The sequence below is a fragment of the Trachypithecus francoisi genome, unplaced genomic scaffold, assembly GCF_009764315.1.
Source record: "Trachypithecus francoisi isolate TF-2019V2 unplaced genomic scaffold, Tfra_2.0 Lachesis_group16, whole genome shotgun sequence".
Classification (NCBI taxonomy): Eukaryota; Metazoa; Chordata; class Mammalia; order Primates; family Cercopithecidae; genus Trachypithecus; species Trachypithecus francoisi.
Genome location: NW_022681461.1, coordinates 10637443 through 10657514, shown reverse-complemented (window position 1 = coordinate 10657514; position 20072 = coordinate 10637443). Strand labels below are relative to the sequence as shown.

The window sequence follows — 20072 nt, the reverse complement described above, 5'->3', positions numbered from 1 at the left end:
GCCTTATGTTTAGCATAGACTTCTGGTTCGGTGTTTTTAAGCATATAACTGCTCATTACGTCTTCATTAAAGCATTTCAAGGGATCCACAGGTGAATTATAATGATTAAAAATAATGCAAAGCAAAAAGCTTTTGGATCTATGTCAGTGAATGAAAACACTCCTCTTAAAAGGGGAGAGTGGCTCAGTTCCAATATTCTCATGGAACAATCTAAGAAAAGGGAAATCTGTAATAGGCAATTTTTAGGGTAGAAGATTGATATGGTTAGGCTCAGTCCCCACCCAAATGTCATCTTGAATTGTAGCTCCCATAATTCCCAAGTGTCATGGGAGGGGCCTGGTAGGAGGTAATTGAATTATGGGGGCAAGTTTTTCCCTTATTGTCCTCGTGATAGTGAGTAAGTCTCATGAGACTTGATGGTTTTATAAAGAGCAGTTCCCCTCCACATGCTTTCTTGCCTGCCACCATGTAAGACATGCCTTTGCTCCTCCTCTGCCTTCCACCATGATTGTGAGGCCTCCTCAGCTGTGTGGAACTGTGAATCCATTAAACTTCGTTTTCTTTTTAAATTACCCAGTCTCGGGTATTTCTTCATAGCAGTATGAAGGTGGACTAATACAAAGATATACGGTAACATGAATTTAAGAAGATTCACCTTTAAATAAAACTGTCAGGCAACAATGTAACATGGCTTTATTTCTGTTTGACTGCAAGAGCACGTGAGAAATAGATACCTTAAGGGATTTTCCCCAAGACAGGAGATCCAAGCTTCCTAATGTCCATTATCAAATCTATTCAGAGATTACTTGGTGACCAAATAAAAAGGGAAAATTACCATTTAACTTACAGGACAGTCTACAACTGAAATTAATAATGAGATCAAAAAAAGAAAAAACAACCAAAATATTGCACATCTTTTATATGAACTCAAATACCTTCTGGCTTCTTTAAAAGAAAAGTCTGACATTTTTCCTGGCAGTATTGCTGAAAAGATAAGACAAATGGAAATTCCTGAGATGATCTGGGATACTTATCAGGAGGAACAGCTTCAAGGGAAACGTCTGCTTTCTCTCTCTTGGAAATTACGAAACCATTGACAGACAAAAACACGTTGGTATTTGATAATAAGAAGGCAGCATGTATCATAATATTCTAGGGCATATCTGTTCAGTGTAAAAGGAAATTGATCTGCATAATAGTCGAGAGTCATTACATCACCGTTCCCTGCCTTCCCACTCCCTAGTTACCCGCTGTGTGGCCACAGAGTGGCTGTAAAATGGCCCACTGTGCTATTTATGTCCATTGCAGCCAGTGTTCCTTTGATTTAAACCTTGAGATTCACAAACACCAGAAGAGGGAATGTTGGTAATGACGATCACTGTCTCAGGAAATAGTTTACAGTGACAGTGGATTCTATTTCAGTTTCTGGACTCTAAGGTAGTGTTCACCCCACTGAGGCCACCTATGGGATTAACATTGGCAGTGCCCCAAATACACTGTGTATACTTTCTGGTTCTTACCCAGCATCAAATTCAATCCCAAAAAGCAAACACTCATTTCACTTACTCACTTCCTTAAGACTCAGTGCTAACTTGGAGCATATTTTTCTGCTGCAAGATTTCAAGTTTTTATTGGTCCTAGAGGGGCCAGAAAAGCTACAGAAAGGCCTTTGCTTGCAGTACCAGCTTCAAAACCTTTCAGCTAAAAGCAGGAAAGTCAAAAGCATCAAATACAGTCTTATAAAGGCTATTTTGATTTAGAGAAAGCTTTTGAATTTGCGTTCAGATGTGAATCCTGATGGTAAGATTAACACTGTTTATGTAGAGAAAAACCTGCATGGAGGTGAGATGGGTGCCCGTTTTTGGTGAGAATGGCAGGATGTGCTACACGTAGATTGGGTTAACTATGTTGGCCTCTCTCTGCTACTCTTCCGCTTAAAACATTTCACAGGTTCTCTATGGCACTAACGCATATTTATCAGAATTCTGTTGGTAGCAAGGCACAAAAACCTAACCTAAAAAGCTTTAGCTTGAAAGTATGTTTATTGGTTCACATGGCTGAAAATTCCAGTGCATGGGACTGGTTTCAGATGGATCCAGAGGTTCAAATAACACTGCCAAGATTTTCTCTGTCTCAGGGTGAAGTCTGGGCAATCTTTGTGCCCGGGGTGCAAGATTTGCGGCAGCCGGTCCTGCAAGTACTGACTCTGCTCTAGCAGGGCCCTAAGAGACAGAGCCCACGTACACAGCCTTGCCTTCTTAAATTTGCACTGTAGGCATCTTGCCTGCCTTACCCTGGACCCTCTTTTTCTCTTAATTCTTATTTTCATGTTGCTTTCTTTCTCGGGTGAGTTCTTCTCGCTCGGTGAGCAGAAGCTCACCAAAGCACCAGGCATGGTTCTACCACATCACCAAACTTTTTCCTTGTCACCTCTGCCTCCCTAAAACTTTTTCCATTTATTTCAGGAAATAACGACCCCAGGACTTGGGCTCATTGGCTCTTATTAGCCCTGCTTGAGTGTGGAAGAGTTACTCAATAGAATGTGCTCCCCAAACTGTTTCCTTTTCCTCCTGAGCACACAGCTAAGCACATCTCCCAGGTTCCCTGCATCTAGGTCTGGTCATGTGCCCAGGGCCAGGGAGGGAATGTAAGTAAAAATGAAGGCCATCTCCTACAGACCTGGACCCCACTCCACATTCACGTCTTCACTCATTGTCTAGGCATAGAACATTCAGCAGGTGACAGCACCATTACAGGAAATGAGCCTAGATCCCTGAGTCACCACCTGGAGGAAGCGACACTGGAGAGCCACCTGATCAGGATGTTTTGTTTGTTTGTTTTCGTGAGGGGGAAACCAGCCACTGAGATTTAGAGACTGTCACAACAGCTAGTGTTACTCATTCTATGTAATCCATTGAGTGTTTGCCTCTTCTTGAACCCATTAGTAGTATCAAAAATGATGGGATGTGCTGAGCAGCCAGGCATGGGTTATGTGCTCACCTTTGAAGCCCTGAGTTAGGTAGAGCCCTACCCCCAACCATAAACAAGTTAGAGCAGGAGTAATTCCCCTCAAAGAAAACCAGGATGCCATTACCAGAATAAGGGGGAGAAGATGCTACACAGACAACAAACCTGATGTGCACGACAGTCCCGCACGTCCCTCTCGGGCTGGGCTCTAATGCAGTGCTTGAGGAACACCCAGCATTTTGAGGTCCTTTTCAAGCCATGCCGCCGCTCTCATTCTTGCTCTTCCTCTTCGTCTTCCCTTTTGCTCACCTTCTCAGCCCCCACTCTCTTACTCTCCATTCACCTTCTGGAAATTCTGCTGATTTTTAAAACGCAGCTTGGATATCCCTTCCTTCCTGAAGTTTCTTCACATTCAAGGTAAGTTTTATGTTCTTCTCTTTCTCTCATGGGGCCCTGTGATTTCTCGTTCTTTGTCTTTACTTCATTATTTAGAAATTATTAACTGTGAAACTCTCAAAGCCGGGATGGGCCTAGTCATCATTTTGTCCCCAACACCTAGCACAGTGCTTCCATCTGGTTGAAATGTTCAGATGAATAAAGAAAGGAATATAGTCCAATCATTAAACCGTGGGCTAAATTCACCTTTGCAGTGGCTATCTACAGGATAGCTAAATCCACATTTCTACTCCTATGATTAAGGAAATAAGAAATTTTACAATCAAAACCAATCAGTTGCATGCATGTTTCTGAAACTATATGTCTATTTTGCAACTCTTACTGTGTTAAATCTAAGGACTAACTTTTGAGTAAGATAAGGTCTTATCATTAATTTCTTTTTTAATCTAAAATAGATTTATTGCATTTCATGCAGTTTGAAGACCATGGAAAGGGGACTAGCACAGTTTTTAATGCATTTAATAAATAAAAGGGAGGTGGGCAGCAAATGCATAAAGTCCTAGACTCCTGGGTCCGTGGGAGAAAAGAGTGTGGCAATGAACCCACCCACTCTCCATGGGGAATAAATCTGTCTCTTAAATGCAAGGGCTGTTTCCATGGCCTCTGGATGCAAATACACAGAGCTCCACGGTAAGAGTAAAGGATGGGGAGAGGACCACTAGTGAAAAAGCAGCTACACATATTCACGTAATTCAATCTGAGAGTAGAACAACATGGCAAATCTTGGGGGCAGCAGCTGTTCCAAGGGTCAAGAAATATCGTACACCCACGGGCAGATTTGCTCCTAAAAAGAAGTGGTGGTAAGAAACAAAACAAAAGGAGAAATATTTATTCAGCCACACTCTTCAAGAAAATGCTAAAAATATGTGATTTAATATTTAAATTTCATAGCATTGGACACATAGCTCAACGTATTGAAATATTGATTCCTTGGAGAAAAAAAGGAAACAAAAAATATTGCATCTTTCTGTTGGAGAATCTCGGCCCCGAGGCATGGGGCCTAGTGCACCAATGCCCTAGCCTGCAGGAGGCACTGAGGTTAGTCGGGTCCTCTGGGGAGGGAGGCTGTGCCCACGAGCTGGGGCTGTATGGCAACGATTGTGTTGGGTGTCCTTGGCCTTGCCAGCTCAGGCTCTGAGTCGCCAGTCACCTGGGGGGCCTGCCCATCGGAGGGCTGGTTGACTGACTGGATAAACATGGGCTGGGCAGGTCCTGGCCTGCAGGAATGGTTACTTGCTGGATCTGGTAGAGCTTCTGTCCATCTGTGAACTGGCTGAACTACTGATGTCTTCGCTGGACCTCTGTCTGTGTAATCGGTTGAGAGTTGGTGGCAAGTGTCTGGATCTGTCCCTGCAGAACCTGGGTGCCTGATACAGACTGGGCTAAGCAGATACACTGCAGCTGGCCAGCTTTCAGCTGCACTGGGATCTGCTGGATCTCTCCTGTGTTAGTGAGGATCTGCTGCGTCACCTGCACAGTCCATCCAGTACCACTCTGGGCCTATTGGGCTTGACCCTGTGGCTGGGCCTGCACAATCTGCACCGGCTGACCTTCTCCAACCTGCATTGTCACGAGTGTGGTCTGGCCCTGCTGAGGCTGTGCGATGATGAGCTGCCCAGGCCGGATGGTGGTCATATAGCTGGCAGTGGGCTGCTCTTACTGCTGCCCCTGAACTTGGACGGTGGTGGGCTGCTGAGCCAGCGTGAAATAGTACTGGACTGGCTCAGCAGGAGTTATAGACTGCAGCACCTCCTCCTGACACTTTGGAGGTTTCAGTTCATCTCTTGGAACAATATCGATGAGAAAATCAAATTGATCAAATTCCATGGCGATATCATTTCTCTGTAGAGTCCGGCACTTGTTATCCTGTGTGTGAATCCAGGCTCGAAGAGTCAACTCCGTGATAAAAATCTGAGCCGCCTGGCAAAGATCACAGGGGCCTCTGCACTGATCACCTTCACATCCTCATCCAGTTTCATAATCTCCTTAATACGAGCCAGTGGGAGTTCGTGCACTCAGAAATCTTTCACTGCTAAATTCCGGATTTCTTCCATGACCCGAGGCCAGAAGGAGTTAGGCTTTGCTAGCATCACTGCTGCTAGTACCACTAAATCCTCCTTCTGTGGGCATTTCGACAAACGCCTTTGCAGGAAGTCTAGGAAGAGCAGGAGCCGCCCTGGCGTTCCTGCAGAGTCGGGCAATGCAGAGAGGCTCAGGCACCGCGGAGGGAAGCGGAGAGCTGGAAGCGTGAGTCCTGGAGAACGGCGCATGCGCGAAACTGGGGCACAAACAAGATGGCGGGCAGGCCGATTGTAGCGCGTCCGCTTTTCCTCTCCCCTTCCCCTGGCGCCCCGACTCCTATAATTAATTTCATATAAGAGGTATTCTGAGAGCATAGTTATATCAGAAACTTACCTGCATTATTTCCGTGTGTGAGTGTGTGTGAAAACTGAAGATAAAGAACACATTTAAAAGTAAAATCTGAGGCCAGGTGCGGTGGCTCAAGCCTGTAATCCCAGCACTTTGGGAGGCCGAGACGGGCGGATCACGAGGTCAGGAGATCGAGACCATCCTGGCTAACCCAGTGAAACCCCGTCTCTACTAAAAATACAAAAAAACTAGCCGGGCGAGATGGCGGGCGCCTGTAGTCCCAGCTACTCCGGAGGCTGAGGCAGGAGAATGGCGTGAACCCGGGAGGCGGAGCTTGCAGCGAGCTGAGATCCGGCCACTGCACTCCAGCCCGGGCAACATAGCGAGACTTCGTCTCAAAAAAATAAAATAAAATAAAAGTAAAATCTGCTTTGTGGGAATAGAATTTACTTTTCACTTTTATTTTTCCTTCCCTTTTCCATTGTTTGGGATCCGCAGAGTATGAGAGCTCAACGTACAGCAAAGAGGAGGATAAAGCTGTAAGGGGAGTGTTTGGGATTTGATTGTAATCTCTCTCTCTCTCTTAAATAATGTCCTCATTGTCTGATTGAGACAGAAACTCCCCACCTCCCTATTAAAAATTTTTTTAAAAAATACCCTGACCCAGAGATTTCTGAAGCCTCCATTGATAACACACAATGGCCTGTTGTTCTAGGATGTTTCATGGCCCTTAAGGAAGCCTCTGTTCGTCCACATGATGAAAGGGTGAGAGACGAGCAAGGAGAAGCCGAGGTTCGCCCGCCTCGCCCTGCCTGGGCAGAGGACTGTGGGTAAGTGCAGGAATCCGTAAAGGACAAGCTGGGCCGAGGGAAGTTTGTATCTCAAGGATGAGAAATAGGCAGACCTTCACAGGAAATATTTCCCACACCTTTCAGCTTAGGGGATAGAGGAAAGAGGAGGCAAGAAAGAAAAGGGAAATAAAGGCAGAGAAGTGGGAGGAAAGGGAGGGAAGCTAAGCAAACACCACCATGAGCCAGAGCCAGTGCTCAAGGTGACTGTGCCCTTTTTCTCGTCGTGGGCTTTCCGATGCCAGTCCTCGCCACCCTGGCCCTTGGCTGAGGCCATTTTTCAATGGTCTAGAGGTGAAGTATCCCAAGCGGATGTGTCGTCCTGAGCTGTATTAGCTAAACTCTGTGCTGGAAAAACAAGACCACTCTCTGTCAGCTTGACCTGGTGCCCACCCATCGTGAAGGCCCTCACTCTAATCCCTGAGCTTCTGAATGTGTCACCTTACATGGCACAGGGGACTTTACGGATGTGAGTAAACGTCCAGTCTTTCAGATTAGACTGGGCTCGTCTGGATTATCCAGATGAGATACAACATCACTGGCTTTGAAACTACAGGGAGGGGCCACAAGCCAATGGAGGAATGTGGGCTGCCTCTAGAGGCTGGAAAAGGTCATGGATTCTCCCCACATTGGCCTTCAGATAGGAAAGTAGCCCCGCTGAAACCTCGATTTTAGCCCAGTGAGACCCATGTCAGACTTCTGACCGACAGAACTATAAAATAATAAATTTGTATTATTTTAAGCCACTAAATGTATGGTCATTTGTGGCAGCTATGGAAAGCTAACATATTCATTAACAGATCTTGAGAAGAGCTAGAGGCCAGAGGCCAAAAATCACTTCATAGTCGGCTTGGCAGCTAATAGCAGGAAACAAGCATCAAATTGTGTGTCCTGTGCTTCTCTGCACTAGTCCCACTCTGCTCAGTTATAAAGGGCTGTAATGAGAAGAGGGAGATGAAAAAGAACTGAAAGTATTTACTAACGTGGAGAGGAAGTAGATGACAAAGGTCAGCATAAATTGGGCTGTCTCCCATCTTTTAGGGCAAGTAAAAGGCTGGTGAGCCATAGAGTTGTGAAAATTGTATTTTAAAATCAAAGTTGGGAAAGGCTTCAAAGTTGGAGTACTTTTTTCAAGCTCTAGAATTGTAAATATATTAAGGTGATAAATAAAATGGTGCATGTGAGATCTCTCTGAAAACTATAAATTATAAGATGAAGTGGGCTAGATAGTTGTCTCCAAAAGAGTAAGTCCAGTTCCTAATTCCTAGAACATCTAAATGGACCTTATTTGGAAAAAGGGTTTTTGCCAATGCGATCACATTAAGATTGAGAAAAGGTATTCTGAATTACCCCTAAATGCAATCACATATATTTTCCCAAGACAGACACAGGTAGAAGAGGAGGAAGCAATGTGGCCACAGAGACAGAGACTGGAGTGATGGAGCCAAAAGCCAAGGAATGTTGGCAGCTGTTATATGCTGAAGGAGTCACAGTCTTTCCTCATAATCCAGAGGAAGTGGCACCCTGCCAGCACCTTGATTTCAGACTTCTGGCCTCCAGAACTGTGGGATAATACCTTTCTGTTATTTTAAGGCACACAGTTTCTGGAATTAGGTATGGCAGCCCTAGAAAACTCTAGTAAGGTTAGGAGCTAAGCTAGAAAATACAAGTACTACTAGAAATGGCAATATGTTCATTTATGAGTGTTATTAAGTGGTCCACTGACATTTCTATGTTATAGTAGGATGATGTGAGTAGCATGTGAGCACCTAATCGGATTTCAAGTTCATGAGTAGGTGGTGAGAATCTAGAGGATCCTGTCTTCTCCTGGTGCCCCCCATAGTGCTGGGTGCCAAATAGGCGCCCAACAAAATATTTTCGGATTTGCATCTCATAACAAGGAGTAATTCCTCCAAAGAGAAACTCATCAAGAATGTGGAAAAGCAGAACTGGTCCCATCAGGAATTGTGGCCCTGTGGAACCCCAGGTCACTCTTTCTCTTGGGAGATACTGAATTCTCAGGAAAAGCCTGTATAAGTCCAGCAACTTCAGGGTCATCTATGACACTCTGTGGACCCCTCATGAAGGTTTTCCCCCTAATTCATGCAAAAGAAGTTGACCGTTCCCCAAAGCCACACTGACCAGATGAATTCACATGATAGGAGGGGATGGGATCAAATTTTCCAAGCTCAGGGTGGTGAAGCTACCTGTACCCAAGAGGGAGCCCGTTACATAACATTCCCATTGGCCTCCATTCAAACCTGAGTCCTGCTGCACCATGAATTTGAGAAAACTTTTGATGCTCGGATTGGTGCCTCATTTTCTAGAAATGTCTAGAAAGTTTCTAGAAATAGTCATTTTGTGTGGAAGCCTCCCAAGGTCCTTTACTGGCTAGCTTTGGCTCCTGTCACAATACCTTTCTCTCAGTCAGCATGACAACCATCTGCCCTTGAGGCTGAGAGGCCAAAACAAATATGATTAGTGTTGCTATCTTCAGAGTGCTGACAGCACCCTAGGTGTTGGACAACTGGCGTGTTGGTTCCAGAATTGTTCCCCAGCCAAATGCAGCCAGCCCAAGTCACAGTGCCAAGCTTGGTTCCCAAGGGACTTTGCAGAAACTGCGAAGTGAGAGGGGATACTATATACATTTGGATGAGAAATATGCTTCCATCAGCACTGGTTCCCCTACCTGATTCAGCAATACATGAAGCTATTAAAAAGAATGTTTTAGTTACAAGTTTGGCAATTGTTCATTTATCACTATACAGTCTCCTTCCACCCAAATATGCCCAGGAGTCAAACGCCCCGAATCTCTTTTCTCTCTCATGGATGAAATTAATCATTTATCCAAATGAGATTTTCTGTGCTACGTTGGCATGACCGCCCCTGTCTGGGGTCCTGATGTCCCACTCAAGAGAATGGTGCTGTTGTTCTCCTTCTCAGACTGAAGCCCAGAGCAGCTAATTCGCCTCCTCACAGTGGCAGCCTCCACACTGTGAATTTGTAGGTCAGAACGCCTGTTAATTCTTTTGATCCTAGGCTTCCTTCCTTGCTGCAACAGTTCTTGCATCTAGTCTGGTTGTGTTAGGATGGCTATGACCAGTCTTTGTCATGGTAATGGGGTTATATTCCATTCTATTTTAAAAGTAGAAGTATGATGTTTTGTTGAGGAAGTAACAATTCCTGTTATGTCAACTGCACATTGCAGAACAAATTCAGTTTTCAGTGATTCTGTTTTTTGAGATGAAATTGGAAAGGAATTTGGAAATTGTCTGGCTCAGATTTTCCATTTTCATCAGGAAATCAGAGATTCTTCCAAAGTCAAAAGCTTGTCTGTAATGGAGCAGGATTTGCAGTCAATTCTCAAAGTCCCCATTCTAAGCTCTAACCATGACCTCAAGCTTCCCAGAATATGATTGTCTGAAGATCCTTGACCATCCTGCACTTCCTTGTCAGTAGTCCCATGTCTCATGCTCCTCCTGGAAGGTGATTTTGATATCCATTTATTTTGATAGGAGAGTCCTGGCCATCATCTGGCATGAGCTGCAGAGAAGCTTGTGTCCATTTGTGAGGTGGGAGGCATATTATATCTCAACATAATTGCAGCGAACCCACCAAGACTCTAGATGTTAGGGTGAAATGTCAGTCGTCCTGAATATTGGCTCTTGTTTGACAGCATCATTCACGCTTACTGCTGGGACTCACACATGGCAGCGACAGAACCCCTGAATGAGTTAAGGTGGATGCACTGATGGCCCCTCCTGTACTGCATTAGATGGCATCTGTGCACCCAGCTCATGAAGTTTGGCAGAACATGCAGAAAGATATGAGTAAGGAAGGCGTGCTCTTCCCTTAGATGAAAGCACTATTCAAGCATCTCTCAGATAAGAGTTCCTGGCATGATACATCATCCTATCTTACCTTCTAAACAGGGTTGTGTTGAGGATAACATAGCAAGATGACATGTAAAAGCACGTAGAAGGTTTTCATCAGCAAAAATTAATATGACTGATAAGTACTTGACTTTATATTACTAGTCCCTTTGAAAATGTATTTCTTAAACGTGGACAAAATTGCCACATAATATGTAATATAAATTATCTGGGAAAAATTTGCTAACCATCTTATTTTGGCCAAATGACTCCCCCAGATGGATGTGGAACTAAGACCCAGATCCAATATTGGCTGTGCCAAATGAAGAAATGGAAATATATTTGAAAGGTGGAAACTTTGAATGGAAAACTTTTTTTCCTTGCTTTCCAACCTAGAATCTGTTCAAAAGTGTTAGACAGCTCTCAGAATCCACAGTGGGAGAATGAAATTTCAAATGGAAAATTTTAAGTGCCAAGAGCCTCTCATCACTAGGATAAAGTTTTGTTTTTTTCTTTCTTGAATTCTCTGACTTCCTCTCCTTTGCTGAACTATTTTCTAACCATTTTATTAGTATTTATCTGTTACAGTAAATATTTTGGTTTGGGTTTTCTATAGGTTTTTGTGGACATGTGGAATAAGGTCAAATCTTGTATTTTTGTAAAATTTTATCAATATATTCCAAAGAAGAGGTTCAAAGGGTGACAATAGAGAGAGGAGAGCAATTAGTCCTAACCCTTCATGTTATTCTCCTCTTTTGGCACTTTGATTCTTAGTAAGGAACAAGTCTTTCTGTTTCTTTCTTTCTTTTTTTGGGGGGGGGACAGGATTTCACTCTGTCACTCAGGCTGGAGTGCAGTGGTACGACTGTGGCTCACTGCAGCCTCAACCTTCTGGGCTCCAGATATCCTCTTGCCTTAGCCTCCTTGAGTAAGTCTTCCTTGAACATTTACTTTCAACTAGGTTTGATTATCAGTTGTTTTGTTTCATTTTGGTTTTGGTTTTGCTTTTTTCTGAGTTCAGCATTTTCTTACAAGTTGTCACAGTTACGCTAATTCTTAAGGAAATAGATTCACTCCACATTTGCGTTGTTGGAATTGTAGCTACCTTCTTTGTGCAAGTGGTTCACTGATGTGTTTTTTTGGGATAATCAATACAGGTGAATATTATATGTTTATCAGATTTCAGATTAGTAGTCCTCAAACACAAGGACATTGCTGGGTAAATATGAGTGAAAGAGGAAACCTTTAAAGTTAGTGTGGTTGACTCACAAGATTGATGCACTGAGAACAAACCCCATGTCATCTCCATCCCTGGATCTCAGGGAGGTGGCCTTCTTCCTCTCTTGCTCTCTGATATGTGACAGTTTATAACGTCACACAGGAAGTTTATCTGGATGGTGGCCTCCAAGTAGACCCCCAGTGGTCACAGAACAGAAAGACTCACAAGTTAATGTCCAATCGAATTTGGACACAAATTAATGTTCAACCAATTTGGACAAAACCAAATTAATATCCTTGAGTCACATAGTTTATTGACTCAATTTAAAACCATTAGTCAGAAGCAAAGGAAAAGAGATGGGTAAGAAGTTAACCCAGTCACACAAAAGGGTAGAAGGACTACACTCTCAGAATCCTCAGTCGTGCAGTATTGATCAGCCCTGTCTCTCTCTTCCTCTTTGCTGCCTGAGCCTTCCCACTGACAGGCATATGTTAAGGACATAAGAGTGAGGCTTCAGCAAGCCCAATGAAAGCCCAGTGAATGAAAGAGGTAACAGCCAACAATACGCACTCTATTGCACGGATGCAAGCTGTAGCTTGCCTGTGAGCCTGGTAAATAGCTTTAGATTTTATCTGCCTTTTTTGGGGAGAGGACAAGTTGGGCCAGAATAGATGTTACTAATGGGTAGCTGATGTAAGGCTTCATGAATATTGAGTGTCTCTGTGACTCATGTATATTTAGGGTGTCATGAATATTCAGAGCCTCGTATATCTCATGAATATTTGGTTTCCATTGCCCTATGTATTAGTCTGGGCTCTTCAGAGAGACAGAACCAATAGGATAAGTAGATGGATGGATGGATGAATAGATTAGATAGATACATGACTGATAGATGATAGATAGATAGATAGATAGATAGGATATTTATTAGGGAAATTGGCTCACCTGATTATAAAGGCTAAGAAGTTCAACTCCAAAAGCCTCAGAAGCAGCAAGATAATGTATAATTTTTAGTGTGACAGGGAAGGCCTGAGAAGCTGAGATGGGGCTGAGGGAGGATGCTGGAGCAAGGCCTGGAGCCCAAAGGCCTGGAGTTCTGATGTTTAAGGACAAGAGAAGGGTGTCTCCGCTCCAGGAGAATAAGCAAGAATTCACCTTTTCCCTGCCTTTTTGTTATATCCATGCTCCCAGCCAATTAGATGGCACCTGCCCACAATGAGAGGGGGTCTTCCCTACTCAGTCCACGGGCTCACAATCCCCTCGGAATACACTTCACAGACACACCCAGAGGAAACGCTTAACTACCCCTCTAGGTATCCCTTAATCCAGCCAAACTGACACCTAAAGTTAACAGCACACCCTGCTTCCCTTTGTTTCTTTGTGTAGTGCACATAGACTCTTTTTGTCCATGCATAACATGTCTCCCAGGTTACTAACATATCTGTATCTAACACGTCATGAATCTGTATATTCCTCAGAAGCTACTTGCCTATACATCTATGATTTGCATCTATCCCATTTGTTTTCTATAGCAGAATTGAATATTTTCAAATAATACGACAAACACAATACAGCAACATGTACAACTGGTTAAGTGGTGTATTAGGAGAAAAATAGTATTAGTAGTCATTCATCAAAAAGTGTTCTTTATTGCTGGGAAACGTTTATTTGGACTGACACCCTCTTACTGGTCACATTGACGACAAAACAGTGCCCCAGAAATCTTAAAAAAAAAAATCATAATAGTCATCTCATTTGAGTTAATAACACTGTGCTTTGTCCAGTTCTTTAAGTCCAGAACCCAGCACTATGTTGATTTCTCACTACCTGGTATTTCATCCATCAATAAACCCTGCTGATTGCACCTCCATCTCTCTTTAACATTATCACCCACACTGGTTTAGACCACAGTGGTCTCTTGCTTTGACAGGGCAGTAACCTACCAACCAGCATCCCTGTGGCCACTCCCGTCTCTCTGCAGCTCATTTTCCACATATCAAGCTGAGTGGTTTTTTAAATATGTAAATTCGTGTGAGTGTCCTCCAACTGCTTCTAGATGAGTATCAACCAAAGTATGGTCAATGAAGATGGAAACAACCAAAATGTCTATAAATTAACAAATGAATAAATAAAATGTGGTATATCCATATCATGGAAGATTATAGGTTATTTGTCCATAAAAAGGAAGAAAGTTCTGACACATGCTACAACATGGATGAATCTTGACATTATGCTAAATGAAAAAAGCTAGTCACAAAAGCCCACATATTGTATAATTCCATTTATACAAAATGCCCAGCACAGGCATTTTATATAGAGGCATTTTTATTATAGAAATAGAAAGTACATGAGTAATTGCACAGAGCTGGGGAGGGGTGGGTGGCGGCAGGGCAGGGAACTAGCTACAGAGTCAAGAGTTTCTCTTTGCAGGGTGAAAATATTCTAAAATTAACTGTGGTAACAATTGCACATATCCATCAATATACTAAAACTAAACTCTACACTTTAAAATAGGTAAATTGCATGATATGTACATTATTTCTCAATAAAGTTTTTTTGTTGGTTTCTAAAGTAGTTTGTGAGCAGGCATCATCTGAATCATATGGCAGCTTGGAGAAATGCAAATTCTTAGGGCCCACTTCAGACCCACTAAAGAATCTCTAGGGGTGGGTCCAGCAATCTGTGGTGTTGGTTTTTTTTTATTTAATTTTTAGTTTAAGTTCAGGGGTGTATGTGCAGGTTTATTACATAGGTAAACTTGTGTCATGGGGGTTTGTTTTACAGAGTATTTTGTCACCCAGGTATTAAGCCTAGTATACACTAGTTATTTTTCCTTATCCTCTCCCTCCTCCCACCCTCCATCTTCCAATAGGCCTCTCTGTTGTGTTAATGTGTTCTCGTCATTTAGTTATCACTTATAAGGGAGAACATGCTTTGGTTTTCTGTTCCTGCATCAGTTTGCTAAGGATAATGGCCTGTAGCTTCATTTATGTTCTTGCAAAGAACACTACCCCATTCTTTTTCATGGCTGCATAGTATTCCATGGTGTATATGTACCACATTTTCTTTTTTCAGTCTACCATTGATGGGCATTTAGATTGATTCCATGTCTTTTCTATTGCGAATAATGCTGCAGTGAACATGCGTGTGCATGGGTCATCTTTATGACAGAGCAATTTACATTCCTTTGGGTATATGTCCAGTAATGGATTACTGGGTCAAATGGTATTTCTGTTTTTAGGTTTTTGAGGAATTGTCACACTGTCTTCTACAATGGTTGAACTAATTTACACTCTCACCAAGAGTGTATAAGCATTCTTTTTTCTCCAAAACCTAGCTAGCATGTTATTTTTTGCCATTTTAATAATAGCCATTGACTGGCCTTGATTTGCATTTCTCTAATGATCAGTAATGTTGAGTTTCTTTCATATGCTTGTTGGCTGTGTATATATCTTCTTTTGAAAAGTATCTATTCATGTCCTTGTAATGAGGTTTTTTTTCCTTGTAAATTTAAGTTCCTTATAGATGCTGGATATTGAACCTTTGTCAGCTACATAGTTGGCATTTTCTGCCATTCTCTAGGTTGTCTGTTACTCTGTTGATAGTTTCCTTTGCTGTGCAGAAGCTCTTTAATCAGATCCCGTTTGTCAATTTTTGGTTTTATTGTGATTGCTTCTGTCATCTTTGTCATGAAATCTCTACCTGTTTCTATGTCCAGAAGGATATTGCCTAGGTTGTCTTCCAGGGTTTTTATAGTTCTCGGTTTTACATTTAAATCTTTAATCTATCTTAAGTTAATTTTTGTATATGATGTAAGGAAGGGGTCGAATTTCAATCTTATGCATATGACTAGCCAGTTATCCCAGTACCGTTTACGGAATAGGAAGTCCTTTCCCCACTGCTTGTTTTTATCAGCTTTGTCATAGATCAGATAGTTGTAAGTGTGCGCCTTATTTCTGCATTCTCTATCCTGTTCCATTGGTCTGTGTTTTAACAAACACTACAGTTTGAGAAACACCAAAATAAATTAAAATCTAAATTCTGCACCAGGGCCTACAAGGCTCTGTAAGATCTTGTCATCTCTCTAACACCAGCTCTGATCCTAGCTGCACTGACCTTTCTATGTCATGCAGAGGCCAAGTGGGTTCCTCTCTTGGGCCTTTGCATAATCAATTCCCCTTACCTGGAATCCCTTTCCCTTTCCCTCTTTGCGTGTCTGGCTCCTTTTCGTCAATCAGTTTTCAGTTTAAATGTTATTTCCTCAAAGAAGCCCTCCTAGACCATCCTAGCTAAATGAGTCTCCCATTCACCTGGTCACATCACCCAGTTGTATTCTCTTCACCACACTTACAACTATCAGATACTTTGTGTATTATTTACTTGCAGACTGTCTGTCTGCCTTCCTAGAATACAGGCAAGTCCTTCTATCTAGCAGGCACTCAGTAAGCATTTGTTGAATTGATGAGGAAACACTGACCTTGAGCCCAAGTACCCAGGAATACATACTCTACCGTTCACGACGGCCTCTGCCTAGTTTCTGAGTCCTCTGTACTTGCAAAGGAATTGTGTTGGAAACTGTCTCGCCAAAATTATTCACATTTCCTGGTAACACAAACAACCATCCCGAAGACTGATGCTACAGAATAAGCTAAGGGCAGCTGAGGGAGATGAGCAAAATGGATGAGGAAGCAATATTTCTTCTTCGCTGTACTAAAAATTCTCCAAGAATGGCCCCAGTGCCTGATACAGATTAGATGCCAAAAAGATGTTTGCTCAGCTGTTTAACTAAATGCTTAAGAAATGGAAAGAAATTCACTCTCGCTTTGTAAGAAGCCAGACCCCGGAGAGATGCCCCCTCAGCTCCTTCAACCCTTTGAGAATCACCTACACATTCTATTCCCTGCCCTCCCCTGTCCTTTCTGTTAAAGGAGATATTTGTGTTTTAAATGAAAACCATTGTTTACCCATCACTAGCAGAAAAGAATCAATGTGCATGCATTCCTCATGTAATAAGAATTAAATCCCTTAATCCTGTAATTTGCTGTTGCTGGTTTCGAATTTTGAAGTCCAGGAACACATCTGCCATCGAGGAAGTTAATTCCGGGGCTGGCTGGCTCTGCGGCTAGATGTATGTGGCCATTGTTCCTGCCTGAGGAATGGTCAGCAGGGGCTCAGGGCTCTGTTCTCATAATGAACCTTATGTTTCTAAACACAGGTGCGTTTGGATGTAGACATCTGTGTCATTAAATGGGGGGAGAAATAGCACAATAGCAGCTCAGAAATGGGCCCCTTGGAAATGCAAGGTGGTGTTATTGCAGAAACTCTTATCAACACCGTCATGACTTCTTTGATGATGGATCATGGTACTGAGATGGTGGTGACAAATAAAATTATCTCACCAGCATGTTTTCAACATGCACTGTGGGGTGGGTGGGGCAGCCTTGCCAGAGTTCACCCCATTGTCTTCTTATTGAAAAGAGTTGTCAGAGGGCCTCTGTTCTATCCTACAATCATGCCAGTCTGCTTTTTACTCCAACTTTGCATTTCATCTCTGCTATTTGATGTATAAGAATGAAAGAGCTCCTGGGAAATGTTTGTACCCTAATGGCTCAGATGAGATGTCCTGGGAAATTATCAAAAATGTGCAGGGCAAAGAAAGGACGGCTATCAGATGACCCACAGACACTCTCCTGCCACCCTTCACTGAACAGAGCATAAACGTATGCTGTGTCACGATTGCAGGATTCCTGTAATTCAGACACCTACAGACATTTAGGACAGCACAGGTCTTATAGCAATTGATATTTCAGGCTGTTTCACAGGCACATATGCTCTGGGAATTTAGATTTTTGGAGTTAGTCATATGGAACATGACACTCTGCACTTGTCCCATATTAATAATTTTTAAAAATGTTATAACAAAGTGTACTTCAACATCAAGTCAACAAAGTTGATTTTTTAAAATTTTTTAAACTATAGAGAAATGACTGACATACAAAGAGCTGTACATATTTAATCTGTACAACTTGATGAGTTTGGAGAGAAGTTACACTTGTGAAAACCATCACCACAAGCTATGCCATAAACCCATTCATTACCTACAAAAGTTTCCTCCTGCCCTCTTTATTATTATTATTTGTATTTGTATTCTTTTGTCATAGGAGCACTTAACATAAGATCTGCCCTCAGCAAATAGTTGAAGCGTACAACACAGCATTTCTAACGGTAGACACTATGCTATCCAGTAGATGTCTAGGACTTATTCTTCTTGTATAACTGAAGCTTTGTAACCTTTGGCTAATTCTTTCCTATTAATCCTTCCCTGCAGCACCTGGCAACTACAGTTCTCCCTCTGCTTCTATGGGTTTGACTCTTAAGATTCATCATGTAAGTGAGGTCATGAGATATTTGTCTTCTGTGTCTGGCTTATTTCACTTATCATAATGTCCTCCAGGTTCATTCAGGTTGTCACAAATGGCAGAATTGCCTTCTTTTTTTTTAAGGCTGAGTAATGTTCCATTGTATGTATATACCACATTTTCTTCATTCATTCATTCATCAGTGAATATTTAGATTGCTATTTTGAATGATTCAAAGTTAATTTCAAACTTTGCAAAAAATTAATATGCAAAGTTATATTTTAATGGAGATCTTAGATACATAGCTTCATTTAACTAAAACATTCTCCTAGCTTTTTTCTTCTTTCTTTCTTTTTTTTTTTTTTGCGACAGAGTCTCGCTCTGTCATCCAGGTTGGAGTACAGTGGTGTGATCTCTACTGTCTGCAATCTCTGCCTCCTGGGTTCAAACCAATTCTTCTGTCTCAGCCTCCTTAGTAGTCAGGATTACAGGCATGTGTCACCATGCCCAGCTAATTTTTGTATTTTTAGTGGAGACGGGGTTTACACCATGTTGGCCAGGCTGGTCTCGAATCGCCCTCCTTAGCCTCCCAAAGTGCTGGGATTAGAGGCGTGAGCCACTGCGCCCAGCTGCTTTTTTCTAATTCTAAAACTCCAGGTGAACATAATGTCTCAATAAGTTGTAGATGCTCTGGAGGTGTTTTATTAACATTCTCAAACTTTGAGCTGGAGCTGCAACTAATATTCATGTAATCTGACAAAACAGAGATACAGAAAAGTCAAGTGATGTTCCAGGAATACACAATGAGGCTGTGGTAATACCTGGACCAGAATCCAGTCTCCTGACTTGAAGTTCATTACTCCAGCCTACATCTGTCTCTCTACCTTCAACCTCAGCTATGTAGGTGGCTTGTGATAAGAAACTGGCAGTCTTCACCCCACAAGGCACACCTGCACCTGGCCCAGGATGCAGACAGGCAGAAGGAGGAGATGGGCAGGAGCCAGGACACCTGAGGCCCAGCCGCTGCCCTTGCCATCAGGGAAGCTCACAAATCAGCACCCACGTGGGGAGCTGCTGCGACACCAGGTGCCCTACCTTGACCTTAGGGGTGTAATGGCTATTGCCTCACTGCCACCTTTGAAATCTCACGCACATTTCCCTATGGCCAATCCTGACCCAGAATTAAACAGAGAAGGGAAGTCTGGAAAGCCAGCTCCACCTTGGCTAAGTAAAAAGCCACCATGCTACGTTACATCTGTTGTTGTATTCACAGATGCCTTTGGCTTTTCTTTATGACAAATATAAAAGAACATGTATATAGAGGCCTTTCCTGGATTTCCTTGATGGAAGTATTGATTTTCTGTCACTTTGAGTACGCCATTGCCTTGATCAGTGTCTCATCATACTGTGCTCTTCGGAATGAATTAATGCTACCCACCTATGTGTGTATCACCTATATATAAAATGTAGAGTCTATTGATCATACTTGCAGCAAAAACAGGTCCTTGAATATAACATATGTCAGGTAAATGAGGATTAGAGAAAATTCAGGATCTGTATGGCACTAGTATCTTTGTAACCCATAGCAAAGACATGGATGGAACTGGAGACCATTATCCTCAGTAAACTAACGCAGGAACAGAAAACCAAATACCACATGTTCTCACTTATAAGTGGGAGCTAAATGATACACATGGACACATGGTGAGGAACAGCACACACTGAGGCCTGTTGGAGTTTGGGTGGGAGGAGGGACAGCATCAGAAAGAATAGCTAATGGATGTTGGGCTTAATACATAGGTGATGGGATGATCTGTGCACCAAACCACCATGGCACACATCTACCTTTGTAACAAACCTGCACATCCTGCACATGTACCTCTGAACTTAAAAAAATGAAAAGAAATATTTATACTATATTTTTATGTAGGTAGGTAGGTATATACGTATGTGTCATTAATACCTATCTATCTGTCTATCA

General features: G+C 42.5%; 1 long non-coding RNA gene and 1 pseudogene across 1 annotated transcript in view; one reads left to right on the top strand and one right to left on the bottom strand.

The window, feature by feature from the left end:
* Positions 1-4408: 4408 nt before the first annotated feature.
* Positions 4409-5717, bottom strand: LOC117099302 (annotated as a pseudogene).
* Positions 5718-5719: 2 nt separating this feature from the next.
* LOC117099303 overlaps positions 5720-20072 on the top strand; it is a 37981-nt gene continuing 23628 nt past the window's right edge. Inside the window, exons 1-2 of the long non-coding RNA XR_004443752.1 lie at positions 5720-5804; positions 6509-6623. This is a non-coding gene — a long non-coding RNA (uncharacterized LOC117099303). The remainder of the gene's footprint in view (positions 5805-6508; positions 6624-20072) is intronic.